At 43.8% G+C, this 15649-nt stretch overlaps 1 protein-coding gene across 5 annotated transcripts in view; it reads left to right on the forward strand.

The window, feature by feature from the left end:
• The first annotated feature begins 325 nt into the window (after positions 1-325).
• PIK3R6 (phosphoinositide-3-kinase regulatory subunit 6) overlaps positions 326-15649 on the forward strand; it is a 65627-nt gene continuing 50303 nt past the window's right edge. For all 5 annotated transcript variants that reach the window (XM_019665970.1, XM_019665971.1, XM_019665976.1 and 2 more), the window contains exon 1: positions 326-483. The gene's annotated coding sequence lies outside the window, so the exon portion shown is untranslated. The remainder of the gene's footprint in view (positions 484-15649) is intronic.

Genomic DNA, 15649 nt, shown 5'->3' on the forward strand with positions numbered 1-15649 from the left:
TGGTTCATATACATTGAATTGGAGGCGCTTGAGGGCCATCTGGCTGACGATGTCCAGAGATGGGGGTGGTTAGTGTGTCTCGGGCTCCAGAGAGAGGTCAGGGCTCCTCGTGTTGCTGCCCAGTCAGCATCAGAGGGGGACGTTATGGAAGTGCCCCTCTCCTGCCTGATAAGAATAGAGAACCTCCGGTGACCATGGGTGACCACAGATGCTTCTCTAATAGCAACCTCACAGCAGGATGTGTTCTGGGAGGAGCTTTGAGGCCCTTGGGGAAGGGGAAGGAAGAGGAGGGGACAGAGCCAGGCCTGTGCGACACTGGGGCTTTTCTCTGCAGATCTGGAGTCTGCAGCTGAGACTGAAAACACCAGTGTGGGCTCCTCTAAGACATCAGGCTCTCTGGGGCAAGCGGCCTCCCTGGGAAGGACTGTGGGGAGCTAATCAACGGAAGGACTTGGGGAGCCAAGCTGCAGCAGCTGAATCGAGGTAGGTGCTGGCTAGTGTGGGGTCTGCAGGGAGGAAGCCAGAAGAAGCAGATCTGAGCAGAGCAGATGGGGGTGCCTGAAGAAGGGGTGCTGGAAGGGGCTCCTGTGAAGGGCTAAGACACCCCCAGCTCTTATAGACTCAAGACCCAGCCTTTCTGAGAAGGTTACTCAGTTCTAGTGGCCACTAGGACCGCCGCCAAGTTAAAATCGTTCAGCCCATTTTCACAAGAAGAAAGGACACACGACTCTGTGAGAAGTCCTCTCTTTTCTTCTCAGAATTCTGCAAATGCTAATAATAATAAGACTAATTATACATGCCTGGTGCTGTAGAATGCACTCATTATCCCATTAGATTCTCGTGGGCAATTGGAGGTAGTTTGGATATGTATTTTAATGCCCATTTTATAGGTCGGCAAACTGAGGCTTAGAGAAATAAAGCAACTTGCCAAAGATGGCAGAGTGGGTAAGCAAGGCACAGGACTCAGAATGAACCTTCTGGGTTCCCTCTGCGTCCTTTCTGGGACATCATTTTTCCATTCCTCTCCTGGGAAATTTGGAGCCAGCCGTGCTGGACTTGCCTTTCTTTACACATACATGGATCGAGTATTTTCTACATGTGCAGCCAGTGCCAGAGTCCAACCAAGGCCAGGTCTCCATCTTTGAGAAGCTGTCCAGCTGGCATGGGGGTTGAGACATGGCTGCAAATGACTAACACAGAAAGTAAAATGCACCAAGGCCCTGGGTCAGGCAGTGTGCGAAGGCCGAGAGAGGCCTTCGGATACAGGATCAGGGAGGGCTCTGCGACAGGTACACCTGAACCTTGAGGGGTTTGGAAGGTTTGTGTGCAGACATGAGGCAAAAGATATCCAGGTGAGGAGAACAGTGCGCAAACCCATGGAGTAGGAAAGTGGTTGTGAAAGTTGGGATTAAAGGAAAGAACAGCTCTAGATTCAATTTGGCTGCTAAAGTGTAGAATTTATGGAGGATTTGCAGACATGGGATTGTTCCATTTATTTGGCTCTAAGTGGTTTTTGAATATCTCATTTAGTCTTCACAATAATTCTATGAGGTAGGTGCTATTATTACGTCTCCTTCAAAGATGTGGAAACTGAGGCACAAAGGTTTTAAGCAACTAGCCCAATTGCTATAACAACAGAGTGTTGAACCCAGGCAGTCCAGCACAAAAGGCCACTTCGCCACACAGCCTCTCACCAGGGCCTGCTGCTCACTCTTGTTCTTTCCAAGCGTGCTCTTGGGCTGACGTGGTGGACATGAATGCCAGGCTTTGGTCATCGCCATCTGGTCCCCTAGGTTTCCCAGTCTGTGTCCAGGCCCCGTCAGAGTTCTCCCAGGCTCCCCGCCCCCAGATACGATGCTCTCCTTCCCACCACACCCCAGTCTGGCTCTCCAACATCTGAGTGTTTCCTTCCCAGCCAGTGGCAGACATAGAGGAGGAAATAGGCCGGCACCATCCACAGGGGACAGTCACAGGGGAGCAGGGCCCTCCCCGCCCTGACCCCTCAGGATCTGGAAAGCTCAAGTGGGCCTCTTGGGATGAGGGTTAAGCATTGCAGGAGCCTTCTCCGAACTCCACGCTCTCCATTTCCACTCCCGTCTCCCCTCACTGTGAGTCTACTAATCACATGCTGCAAACTGGAGAAGCAGGTATGTTGTTGAGTACGACTGTCTCAGTGGAGAGAAAAGGTCAGAGTACTGGAGAGAGCATCTACCCCTGAAACACTGAGGGTGCGAAGCAGCACACATGGAAGAGGAGGAAAGTGGACTGATGAGGGGAGCAGGGAAGTGGCAAGCTCAGGAGGTTCCTTCTCTCTCTGCCAAAGTGGTGAGCGGAGGACAAGAGGGAGGCAAAGCGTGGTCCTCAGAAACTCTGTGCCTTTCTTACCAGGTTTTAGTCCCACAGGAAAGTCTGGGTGGCGGTTCTTCCGTCTGAACAGCCTGCCCTAGGAGCCAGAAATGGGGGATTGGGGTGTTGGGATGGATGGGGGATTGTTGGAACCTGAGGTCTTTGTTGTGAAACACTGACCCTGAGCCAGGCCATTTCACGTCCTCCTCTAAATCCTGCTTTCTTCAGTTCTTCCTCTAGCCAGAAGCCTTCCCCATGTTTCCTTGCACAAACTTACGGGCAGCAGCAGCTGTGAAGGCACTCCTATCGGCTTCTTTCTGCTGCATCGCATAAAGCCACCACTAGAGTTCTGTGGACACTCCTGGGGCCTACTTTACCCCAAGGCAGTGACCAGCTGTGTGTTTGCACCTGCCCTGAGAACTGTTTATTGCAAATGTTCTGTATTTTAGAGGGAATGCCCTCTGAATCCCAGTTTATTCATTCACTCATTACCTTTTTCTCTGGTCTTGTCCCTCTGTCAAGAACTGTGAAGGGTCCAAGATTTTAGCCTACTTGTAACAAACAAGTTAGCCTGCCACAGTTTCAAGGGCACTGACAGAAAACATGAAACTTTAGGGTCAGAGACAAAGGGCTTTATTACTCACAGCACAACATGCAACATGAGTGTCATGCTTTTCAGTTCCCCTTGCCCCCCAAGTCCTATGAGGGCAGCGCAGAGGTGGAGCCAAGTGGATGCTATGTGTCACAACCCAAGACCCCTGAGCTTAGGAAACCCAGTTTTCACAATGGGCTGCCAGCAAACCTGCCCAACCTTTGCCCTGGGAGACATTGTCTCTATTACACTGGGTGGCAAATAAATCTGCCCTCTGCCCTGAAGGGAGAGACCCTCTCTCTTTTTTTTCTTGACGAGTCTGGTTAAAGGTTACCAATTTTTTCTATCTTTTCAAAGAACCCGCTCTTGGTTGCATTAATCTTTTATACTGTTTTTAAAGACTCTATTTTGTTTAGTCACTCTGATCTTTATTATTTCTTCCTTTTACTCACTTTGGGCTTTGTTTGCTGTCCTTTTGCTAGTTCTTTTAAGTGTAAGGTTAGATTGCTCATTTCAGGTTTTTTTCTTGAGGTAGGCCTGCATTGCTATGAATTTCCCTCTTAGGACCGCTTTTGCTGTGTCCCATAGATTTGGAGTCATTGTATTTTCATCTTTATTTGTTCAAAGTATCTTTTGACTTCTTCCTTGATCTTGTCGTTGATCCATTCATTGTTTAGTAGCATGTTATTTGTGTGTTTTTCTTTTTTCTTTTTTTCTTGTAATTGATTTCTAGTTTCATACCATTGTGGTCAGAGAAGATGCTTGATATGATTTCAATCTTCTTTTTTTTTTTTTTAAAGATTTTATTGGGGAATTGGGGGAGGGGAAAACGTTGGCGAATCGGGGGAAGGGGAACAGACAAGTTGCTATCCTTTTGTTGTTCAGTGTAGTTGTGGAGGACGTTGCTTCACTGGCCCATGTTGGTATTATTATTGCGCTCTTCCCAGGTGAGGCAGATTGGTCGCTGGCCATTGGATGGCTGCACATGGCAGCTCTTGGCAGCTCACGCCGGCTGCCGGCCACTCACTGTAGCTTTACGGCAGTCCACTGCAGCCTCACTGCAGCCTACGCCATGTCCTGCAACTCACGGCAGCCCAGCTCCAGGTCGAGCTGTTGTTCACCATCTTAGCTGTAGAGGGCAGCGTCACTGGCCCTCATATGGAATCTGAACAGGGGCCCTCTGGCGTCCCAAGCCAGCTCTTAACCAACGCACCACTTGGCCGGCCCTGATTTCAATCTTCTTAAATTTATTGAGGCTTGTTTTCAGGCCTAACATATGGTCCATCTTGGAAAATACCCCATGTGCACTTGAAAAGAATGTATATTCCACTGCTTTTAGGTGAAATGCTCTAAAAATATCAGTAAAACCCATCTGGTCTAGGGTGTCATAAAGGTTATTGTTTCCCCGTTGATTTTCTGTCTGGAAGACCCGTTCATTGGTGCCAGTGGGGTGTTCAAGTCCCCAACTATGATTGTGTTACTGTCAATAGCTCGCTTTATGGCAGTCAGCATTTGCTTTACATGTTTAGGTGCTTCTATATTGGGCGCATAGATGTTTACAAGGGTTATATTCTCTTGTTGGATTGATCCCTTTATCATATGTAATGTCCCTCTTTGTCTCTTATTATAGCCTTTGTTTTTAAAGTTTATTTTTGCCTGTTAAAGGTTTTGCTACTCCAGTTTTTTTAATTTTCCATTTGCATGAAATATCTTATTCCATTTCTTTACTTTTAGTTTGTGTGTGTCTTTCGATCTGAAGTGGGTCTCTTATAGATAGAATATGGATGGGTCTTGTTTTCTTATCCATTCAGCTACCCCAGGGGTCGGCAAACTGCGGCTCGCGAGCCACATGCGGCTCTTTGGGTATGTTCTGTTTCAAATGTTTGCTGACCCCTGGAAGAGCCAATCCTGTCCCTCACAACAATTTAAAAATGATTCAAGAGCCATAAATATGTTTTTACATAATCACCATTATGTGAATAATATCCTTTAAAAATTTTATAAATGAAACTATGATAGTTTTATTTTCATTTTCAATTTTATTTCAGAGCCACACGCTCGCAAGCTGCAGTTTGCTGACCCCGGCAGCTCTTCCATCTCAAAAGTTTGCTGACCCCTGAGCTACCCTATGTCTTTTGATTGGAACACTTAATCCATTTACATTTAAAGTGATTATTGATAGATACATAGTTGTTGCCATTTCATTATGCATATTTATGTTCTTTTTTTCCCCCTCTTCTTCTTAAAGTAGCCTCTTTAACATTTCTACTGGTTTGGTGGTGATGAACTCCTTTGGCTTTTTCTTGTCTAGGACACTCTTTATTTCTCCTTCAATTTTGAAGGCTAGACTTGCTGAGTAGAGTAATCATAGTTGTAGATTCTTGCTTTTTATCGCTTTGAATATGTTGTGCCAATCCCTTCTTGTTTGCAAAGTTTCTGTTGAGAAATCTGTTGACAACCTTATGGGAGCTCCTTTTTAAGTAACTAGTTGCCTTTCTCTTGCTGCTTTTAGATTCTTTGTCTTTAACCTTTGCCACTCTAATTATAATGTGTCTTGGTGTGGGCCTCTTTGGGTTCATTTTGTTTGGAATTCTCTGAGCTTCCTGGGCTTGTATGTCTATTCCTTCACCAGGTTAGGGAAGTTTTCTGTCATAATTTCTTCAAATAGGGTCTTGATACCTTGCTTTCTCTCTTCTTCTGGTACCCCTATGTTGTGAATGTTGTCATGCTTGATGTGATCCCTCAGGTCCTTTAAACAATCCTCATGATTTTTTTTTCATTATTTTTTCTTTGTTGTTTTGATTGGTTGTTTTCTGCTACCTTGTCTTCCAAATTGCTGATTCAATCCTCTAGTCTACTGGTGATTCCTTCTAGTGCATTCTTCATTTCAGTTACTGTATTCTTCATTTCTGACTGGTTCTTTTGTATGGTTTCTATATCCTTTTTATGCTTACTATCTCTTTGTTGAAGTTCTCACTGAGATCATGTATTCTTCCCTTAAATTCATTGAGCATCCTTATAACCATTGTTTTAAACTCTGTCTCTGGTAGTTCACTTGCCTTCGTTTCATTTAGTTCTTTCTCTGGAGTTTTTTCCTGTTCCTTCATTTAGGACATATTTCTTTGTTTCCTCATTCCGGCTGCCTCTCTGTGTTTGCTTCTATGTATTAGGTAGATCTGTCTCCCAGTCTTGGCTGGTGGCCTTATGTAGTAGGTGCCCTGTGGGGCCCAATCACAAAGTCTCCCTGGTCACCTGTACTGGGTGTTCCAGGAGTGCCCCTTGTGTGTGCCCTTCTATTATAGTTCAGCCTTGATTGCTATTGGCATGTCAGTGGGTGGGATTGACCCTCAGGCTGACTGGCTATGGGGTTTGGCCATGTCCACAGCTTAAAGGGTGCTGTGCAGGGGGCTTACCCCATGGAACGGGATTTGCTCCAGTGAGTCTGCTGAGAATGCTCCTTAGGTGTGGTGATTGTGGGGCTAATTGGGTGTTGATCTGCTGTGGTCTGAAGCCAAACTCTAGGTATGTTGGTTCTGGGGCCTCTTGGGAGGGGCTCCACTGTAGGCCCAGGTCAGCCACTGCCTGTGACCAGCTGGGAGTGACTACATGGTAGGAACTATAAGTGATCCACGATTGGTCACTTACTGTGCTGGACATGGAGGCACATGGGATAGGCCACGCTGCAAACTAGGGATGACTACCACCAGTACTGGGCCTGGGGTAGCTCAGCAAAAATCCCAGGGAACCTCGAGGTCTGCTGCTTCCTGCCAGCTCCCATAGACTCAGCTGCTGATAGAGCCTCGTATGGTACACAAGTTGGGTGAGGAAGGATTTCAGGGAGTCACCAAGGTGGCGCAAATGGTGTTCACCAAATTAATGTAGATTCTGATTTGGTGCCAGTGCTGAGCCTGGAGCTATTCAGCAAAAGCCTCAAAGCACACCAAAGCCAGCTGCCACCTGCCTGGGGCCTGTGAGCCCCAAGAGTTGTCCAAGAAAGAGTGCAACATGGGTGGGGCTGTCTGCTCGCCAAGAATGTGCCTCTGGCATTGTGAGAGTTGGGTGGGTGGGGTCCCAGGGAGTCACCAGGGTGGAGTGAGCAGAGCTCACCAGGCCAATGCAGATTCAGATTTGGCCTTGTGGGGGAGGGCTCAACATAGGAAAGATGGCCCCCACCTACTGGCCTACTGGCTGCACAGGGGAAGAATTCTACACAGGAAACATGGTGACTCTCCCTCCAGTCCTCACCCTGAAGTCACAAAACTCAGTCTCTTCCCATATGTCTCTGACTCCTCTCAAGTAAGCATTCCTCTGCAAGAGCCCGGAGTGAGTGCCTGTGAGTGAGTGATTTTGTGTGTGGGCCCTTTAGAAGGATGTCTGGGTTTCCCACAGCCTTCTATCTCACCCAGATGGTCGGAATCCCACTTGTTTTTCACAACCAGATGTTTCAGGGGCTCTGCTCTTCTTCCCGGCACCAGTACTCTGGGCTGGAGAACCCAGTATTGGGCTGGGGTCCCTCACTTCTCTATGGCTGAGATATCCCTCCTGATTCTCAACTGCCACACGTAGGTATGAGGCCACTCCTTTTGCATCTCTGCCCCTTCTACCATTCTCGACGTGTCTTCTTCTTGATAACCCCAGTTATAGGACTTTCATTTAGCTAGACTTAAAATGATTCTCCAGGTCAATTATTCTAAAATTTAGTTATAATTTTAATGTGGTCACAGGAAGAGGGCAAGCATAGCATTTATATACTCCGCCATGTTGGATTCCTTCCCTCAGCCTTATTCTTATAGTACTGACCATCATCTAATATACAATTTAATTAGTGAATTTGTCTGTCCCCTCCACCTTCACTATGTACCCGCTAGAGTGCAACCTTTATGAGAGCAGGCGTCTTTGTTTATTTTAAGTTATTGCCATATCCCCAGGACCTAGAACAGTGTCTGACAAATAGAAAGGACTCAATAAATATTCATTGAATGAATGAATGAATGAATGAATGAATGAATGAATCCATCCACCCATCCATTCATTTATTTGGTCTTTAATTGCAGACCTAGTTTTCCTACCTTGTGTCTATAGGACAGTGTCCAGCATATAATAAGGCTCAATAACTATTGAACAAATGAAACATTGAGTGAATGTTGTAGGCAGTGTAGGGTGAGATGCCACAGTGTGATGACCATAAGGCTTTTCCCAGATTGTTTGAATTCGCTCCTGGGCCACTTTCCCTGCTGTCTATGTCAGAATCTTCCTGGCTGGTGGCAGAGGCTGGTATATTTATTTCCTGCAATGTCACATTCTTGCTGTGAGTGGAGGAGCTGGGAGAGGGCAGGACATGTGAGTGGAGCTCTGACATGCCATTTTCTTGGTCAGTGGTACCAAAGCGGCAGTTGGACATTGCAGCCAGGTTGTCCAAGATAGGGCCTGAGAAAGCCCCATGCATAGGTGGCAGAGGTGCCCACCATGTGAGTGTGGCAGAGCATATTGTCCTTCTTACCACTGTGTTTGTGTCCCCCTTCCCATGGGATGGCTGTCTGCTTTGCCAATACTCTGAGCATCAACATAATCTATTTCCTGTGCCAATTGTCCTACCAGCCATGTCCGACAGACTTGTTTCTGCTCCCCAACTTGAGGCCAGGTTGGGGACACTGTCCTGGACACCTATCTGGTCTTTATATGAGTGCCTGATAGTCATGTAAATATTCAGTGATGTTTATCAAGGGCCTTTGATGTGGTAAAACTATGTCAGGTATTGGGGACACAGCAAAGAACATAACAGAGTCCTGCCCTCGTGGCGCTTGCATTCTAATGGAGTCAATCAGGCAATTAACAAACATGACACAGTATGTCAGGCACTGTGGAGAAATAGAGAGGTGCCCCATAAATGTTTGTCAAATGACTCACTTGGGCACCGTGGGGCAACCCCAATGCCCAACTCACATAAGGCATTCTGTAACTAACTCTTCTTTTTGAGAACTAGGACTTGAGTTACAGTATAGCTCATAGAATGCAGACTTGTCTGCATCCAAGAGCCCAGCAGGGAGAGACAAGGTGACAGTGATGGGTGCTGTAGGGAGGGCGGGTGCCAAGGCCTTGGCGGGCACATAGCCCTTCCCCAGAAGCAGCTGCAGCTCAACCCCCATTGCTGTGTGAATTGTGGGCCCAGTGCCACCAGGTCTTCCAGTTATTCCTTTAAATAAATCTGGGAATCTTGATTTTTATGTGAAATATGACTTTTAAATGTTGGCCGCAGATTTATGTTTTCTAACCCTGTGGCTTCTTTTGGGGAAGGGAACTGATGGACCAGAGAAGAGGTAAAAAGGAAGCTTGCTTTTCACTGTATAAGCCACTTGTACCTTTTAGATGTTTACCATAGGCATGGTTTTTATGTAAAAAGTGAATTTTAACAATATACTTGGCAGAGCACATCTCCAGGTCCCCTGTATGAACCTGTGTGTTGTCAGCGTGTTGTAAATGCCGGGTCTGTAAGAGTGCCAATGTGCTGATCATGGGCTGGGAGTATGACAGGCAGGGCCACACTGCATTCGTTAGGAAGTCACAGGCTGGTGGACCCCCAGCTCCTAAGGGCAAGGACTGTGTCTCATTAATTTATCTCTGAACTCTCGGGCCCTTCACACTTTCTGCCACATGGACGGTGTTCCACAGATGCTCTTTGATTTACTCAGCAACCTCAGTCACTCAAAACACTACCAGGAACTAGGAAAAGAGCCAGAGGGCTTCTTAACAGCCCAAATCGATGTTCCAAGTCCGTGGACGGAAATTTCATGCTCTTTGCATAGATCAGTGTCTCGGGCTTTGTTTCATACAAGACAATCCCATGTGCTCCTCTGACTTCCCAGCCTTCCACAAATTGGCAGTTGGGTAGAAGAACAGAAACGGCTCAGACAGGGCTGCTGCCAGACAGAGAGGCCTGTATGTGAACTAGACAAATTACCACAAGCGCCTCTATGGATGGATGAATTACAAAACCTGGTCCTCCCTGGCTGCATAAATTACCAAAAGGCCAGTGAAATGGTGGGCCGGATGGCAGCCCCCATTCATCCACTATGTGCAAGTTGCAGCCCCCATTGCTGAAACAAATCACACATCAAAAGTCAGAAAGTGGGAGCCATGCAGTGTAGGATGAAGACTTCCTTTACCTACCAACAGCTCCTGAGATCTTCACTGTGTTACCGCATGGTACAGGCAGTCATCTCCTCCCATGAGATTAATTGTGTGGGTGCTTAACAGGCAACCTTTATTTCCTAAGAAACTTGTGTCATCCTGAAATGAAGACAAATGAGATATTGATGCATTTTGAGAATGACCCATGTTCTGCTTGTTTCCACTTCCTGTCTCTGTGCAAACTTGTGCCCTGACAGCTCTCCCCCTACACTGGTGTGGTCAGCAGCCCCTAAGGACAGGAAATAGATTACAGAGGCGCCTGCAGAGGAGTTAGTGGTGGCACAAAGCATCCCTAGCACCTGCACAGCTATATATAAACACTGTATAAATGTTTGATGAATGAATGAGTGAGCAACTGAATGATTAGACAAATGAATAAGGAGGCTTTCTAACAGTGATTGTTTATGCTTCTTAAAATTTTACTTGCAATGAAAAATCAGTCCAGAACACCCCAAGTTTACACAGGAAAAGAGAACATACACTCCTCTTTTAATCTATATCTTTATTATTGCTTTTCCTTTGAGGCTGCTCGATGTTTGTTATTAGCTAATTCCAAATGGACAGAAGTTCACCTGTGTGTTCCTTTTATTTCACTAAGGCAGAGGTTTGGAGGGGGGAAGAGGGGTGCGGAGGGCAAGGGAGGTGGCCATGATTGTACACCCTATGTTGAGATCTGAGCTCTAGCTAGCTCTGGTTTTATCGTTCATTGGCCATGTGACTTTTGGCAGGATACTTTATCTTCATTCATTTATCACATATTTCATATATATATATATATATATATATATATATATATATATATATATGGTCTACTGGGTACCAATACTGCCATAGGTGCTGGATGTGCTGCACTCAATGAGACACACCAGGACCCAATGTTTGTGGCGCTCACATTCTAATAAGTCGCCAAGAAAATTAATCATTACACAAGAAAATTTCTGATACTGATACATGCTATGAATAAAATTAAAGAGTGTGCTAGAGCATGACTGGGACGGCTATTTTAAATAGATTGGTCAGGAAAGTCCCCTCTCAGGAGGTGACGTTTATTTTTTTTTTATTGTTAGTTTCAGGTGTACAGAACAATGCAATAGTTATCCTTTTCACCCTTCACACAGAAACAACCTCCCTCCCCCATCTACTGCCCTCCCACCCCCAATATCATACTTATCTAGTACAGTTCCATTGACTCCATTCCCACACTCTACTCCACGTCCCGTGACTATATGTGTATATAATTATAGTTGACATACATTATTATTCAACATCAGCTTCAGAAATACAGTGCAGTGGTCAGGCCTCTACACCGACTATGAAGTGGTCTCCCTAACAAGACATGAGTCCATCTGGCCCCCTAAAAAAATATTTACAACATTATTGATTATATTCCCCAGACTGTCTTTTCTACCACTGAGGCCATATTGTAGTTACCCATTTGTATTGTAGGAGGTGACTTTTAAAATGAGCCCTGAATGGTACGAAGGAGCCAGCTGTGGGGAAGCTGAGAGAAAGGTGTTCCAGGCAGAGGCGTGCAAAGGCCCTGAGGTAGAATTGAGCTTGGCAAGTTGGAACAGCACAACAAGCTATGAAGTGAGGGCCTGGTGAGCCAGAGGGAGAGAGGGTTGAGTGGAGGCTGGAGAGGTGCACTGGGGCCAGATCGGGCAAAATGTAGGCACACTGAGGATTGTGGCGTTTACTATAAGATCTAAGAGAAGCCATTGCACGGCTTTAGTCTGGAACTGAATTGTGGGGAAAGAGTGGAAGCTGGGAGACCCACTTGGGACACTGCCATAATCTGAGCAAGAGATGATGGTGGCTTGAATCCAGTGGGGGCCGTGGGGTTGGAGTAGGGGTTACTAAGATCATTCTTCACAACCACACAGCTAATATGGGGGGGACTGGGAACCTGGCTTCCTGGGTCCCACTTGGGAAGGTTCTCTTGGCCTCCCTCCACCATTGGATTTAGGGTCAGGACACAGATCTGCCCTCTCACCACTGCCTGTCCACCCTGTGTAGTGGCTCTAACCATACCCTGTTGCCATTTTCCAGCTCGTCTCCCTAAACTGGGAACACCCCAAGGTCAACCATAGTCTTTCATTTACATAATCTTTCATTTACATAGTCTTTCATTAACATAAGTTGAGTCTTATGTTTACATTTTCATAAGTTTATTCAGATTTCAATGTCTACTCTTACCACAAAAACATGCCCCCAGAGCATTTTTAGAGAGAACAGCATGAATGTTTGACACATTCCTCTCTTTAGCAGAGTTTTGAGTCCCTGATCTCCATACCCTGCCCTTTACCAAAATATTGTCATGAAATAGTTTGACATTCTATCTGGCATTTTTGGGTGCCCATTTCACAAAGAAATGTTTTCATTTCTCTAGAGGAAACAGTTAAGAGTGGGATTACAGGATTATAGAGTAAGTGATGTTTAACTTTATGAGAAGTTGCCAAACTGTTTTCCAGAATGGCTGTGCCATTTCGCATTCCTACCAGTAATGGATGAGAGTTCCAATTTCTCCACATGCTTTCCAGTACTTAGTATTGCCCACTTTTCGATTTTAGTCATTCTAATAGGTATATAGTGGTATCTCATGATTTTAATCTGCTTTTCCCTAATGGCTAATAAAATGCATTTTTTTCTCGGGCTCCTTGCCATCTGCATACATTATTCTTTTCCATCGACCTGTGTCTAGTTTTCACTCATAACTTTATAGCAATTCTTAAAATAAGGAAATGAGTACTCAAATGTTGTTGGTTTTTTTCAAAATTGCTTGGTTTTCCAATTTCCTTATACATTTTGGAATTTGCTTATCTGTATCTACAAAAAATACTGCTGGTATTTTTATTAGAATTGATTACATTAACTCTATAAATCAATTTGGGGAGAATTGACATCTTCACTTTATTGGGTCTTCCAAATCATGAACACAGTATGTGTCTCCAGTTATTTAGGTCTTCTTTGATTTCTTTCCTCGGCATTTTGTAGTTTTTATGATACAGATCCTACATGTTTTTTAGATTTATACCTGTTTTTCTGTTTTTTCTTTTGGAGCTATTTTAAATGGCATTGTGTTTTAAATTTTGGTTTTCAGTTGTTCATTTTTAACATATGTAAATACAACTGATGTTTGTTGACATTATATTCTTTAACCTTGCCAAGGCTTCCAATATTATGTTGAATTATTGAATAGGAATGGTGACAGTGAGTGTTCTGGCTTTTTCCTGATCTCTGAGGGGAAACATTCAGACTTTCACTATTATGTATTTTAACTATGGTTTGAGTTTTTTGTTTGGTTTGGTTTGGTTTGGTAGATGCTCTATATCAGATTAATGACACTCCCTTATATTCCTAATTTGCTCTAACTTTTTATCATGAGTGATATTTTTGTCAAATGCTTTTACTGCGTCAATTGATAGGATCACATAGTTTTTCTTTTTTAGTCTTTAATATGGTGGTTTATATAGACGAACTTTTTAATATTGGACAAGTTTTCCATCCCTGGGATAAACCCCATCATGTTGATATGCATTATTCCTTTTCTATTTTGCTAGACTTGGTTTGCTAATATTTTGGTGAAAATTTTTTCATATATGTTCATAAGGGATATTGGTCTGTTTTCTTTTCTTGTACTATCTTTGTCTGCTTTTTGTATCAGGATAATTCTGAACTCATAAAATGAGTTGGGAAGTGTTTCCTCCTCTTTTATTTTCTGGGTCCATGGATTATTTAGAAATGTGTTGTTGAATATCTAAGTATTTAGATAATGTGTGGGGTTTTTTATGTTATTGATTTCAAGTTTAATTTCATTATGATCAGCAAACCAACTTTGTATAACTTCAATTATTTTAAATTTGTTAAGATTTGTTTTAGGACCCAGGGTAGGGTCTACCTGGGTGAATGTTTCATGTGCACTTGAAAAGGATTTATATTCTGCTATTGTTGTGTGTAATTGTGTGTAGTGTTTTATAAATGCTAGCAAAATTCAGTTGGTTCATGGTATCATTCAGTTTTCCTATAACCTTGCTGTTTTTCCATGTGCTTGTTCTATCAATTACTGATAGAGTACTGAGAGAGTACTGTTAAAATCTTCAACTATAACTGTAGATTTGTTCACTTATCCTTTAGTTTTATTAGTTATTCCTTCATGTATTTTGAATTCCTGTTGTTAGGTGCATACCTGTTTAGGATTATTACAGCTTCTTCATGAATTAGACCTTTCATCATTAGTAATTTCTCCCTTTATTCCTGGTAATTTTCCTTGCTCTGAAATCTACTTTTCACATATTAATATAACCACTCAGCTTTCTTTTGATTAGTGTTTATATAGTATACTTTTTTCTGTTCTTTTATTTTTAACTTATCTATAGCATTTTAAAGTAAATTTATTACAAACAGCATTAAAGTTGGTTAAGGCTTTACTTTTTAATCTATGCTGACAATCTGTGTTTTAGTGGGTATTTAGACATTTAATGTAATTATTGATATTTAGGTGATTCATCTTAGTATTCATTTTGTTTGTTATTTCTGAGGTTTGTTCCTCTGACAAAGGGAAAGAAGCAATAAGATTCTTCCCACACCCTTGGGACCACAATTGGTTCTAGTCCAAGGGAAGACTTCTCCTTCCTCATTTTTTAGGTAACTGCGTGTCCACCACAGCCATCACTGCTGTGCTGCTGCTGTTACAAGATTGCCTGGAAGCTAGAGCAGGAGAAAATGGAAAAGAAAAAGGGAACTCCCCCCATCTCTCCAATCCTGAGGAGACCCGTTTCTGCTCCCCAGGCCAGAAAGAGAAAGCTTTTCTTCTAGCTCTTCCTGTCTGCCATCAGTGTGCATTGCCTTTGTGTCCAGGTCAGGATATAATAGGGGAGGGGGCAAAAAATTCATTGCCAGATTGTTCTTACTTCAAGTACTGGTTTTATTTCCCATTCTGCCTGCTACCATTTACTTCCCAGAATCCTCAGATAGCTGTTCATGCATATTATCCAAAGCTTTTAGTTGCAGTCAGTGGGAGAGTCACAGTGTAGTGTACTTACTCCATCTAAACCAGGTCTGAAACCTCCAATGTCACATTTTCATGTTTAGTTTTTCCTGACTTTTTAAATTTATATATGCAAATTTAGAAATCTACTTTTCAAAATTAATGTGTTAGAAATGTGTTAGCTGTTTTGTTACTGTTTAAAATGAATACATCTAAAAATCTTTTCAATTCAGTAAATATATATATATAATCATTTATATATAAAATCTTTTTTTTTAATTGGGGAATTGGGGGGATGGGAACAGCACTGGGGAATTGGGGGAAGGGGAACAGACAAGTTGCTGTCGTTTTTTGTTCTTCAGTCTAGTTGTGTAGGACGTTGCTTCACTGGCCCAAGTTGGCACCATCATTGCGCTCTTCCCAGGCGAGGCAGATCAGTCACCGGCTTCTGGATGGCCGCTCACTGCGGCTGCTGGCCGCTCACGCTGGCTGCTGGCTACTCACGGTAGCCCATGGCAGCCCACTGCAGCAGGGGC

This window comes from Hipposideros armiger, unplaced genomic scaffold (assembly GCF_001890085.2).
Source record: "Hipposideros armiger isolate ML-2016 unplaced genomic scaffold, ASM189008v1 scaffold_457, whole genome shotgun sequence".
NCBI classification, from domain to species: domain Eukaryota; kingdom Metazoa; phylum Chordata; class Mammalia; order Chiroptera; family Hipposideridae; genus Hipposideros; species Hipposideros armiger.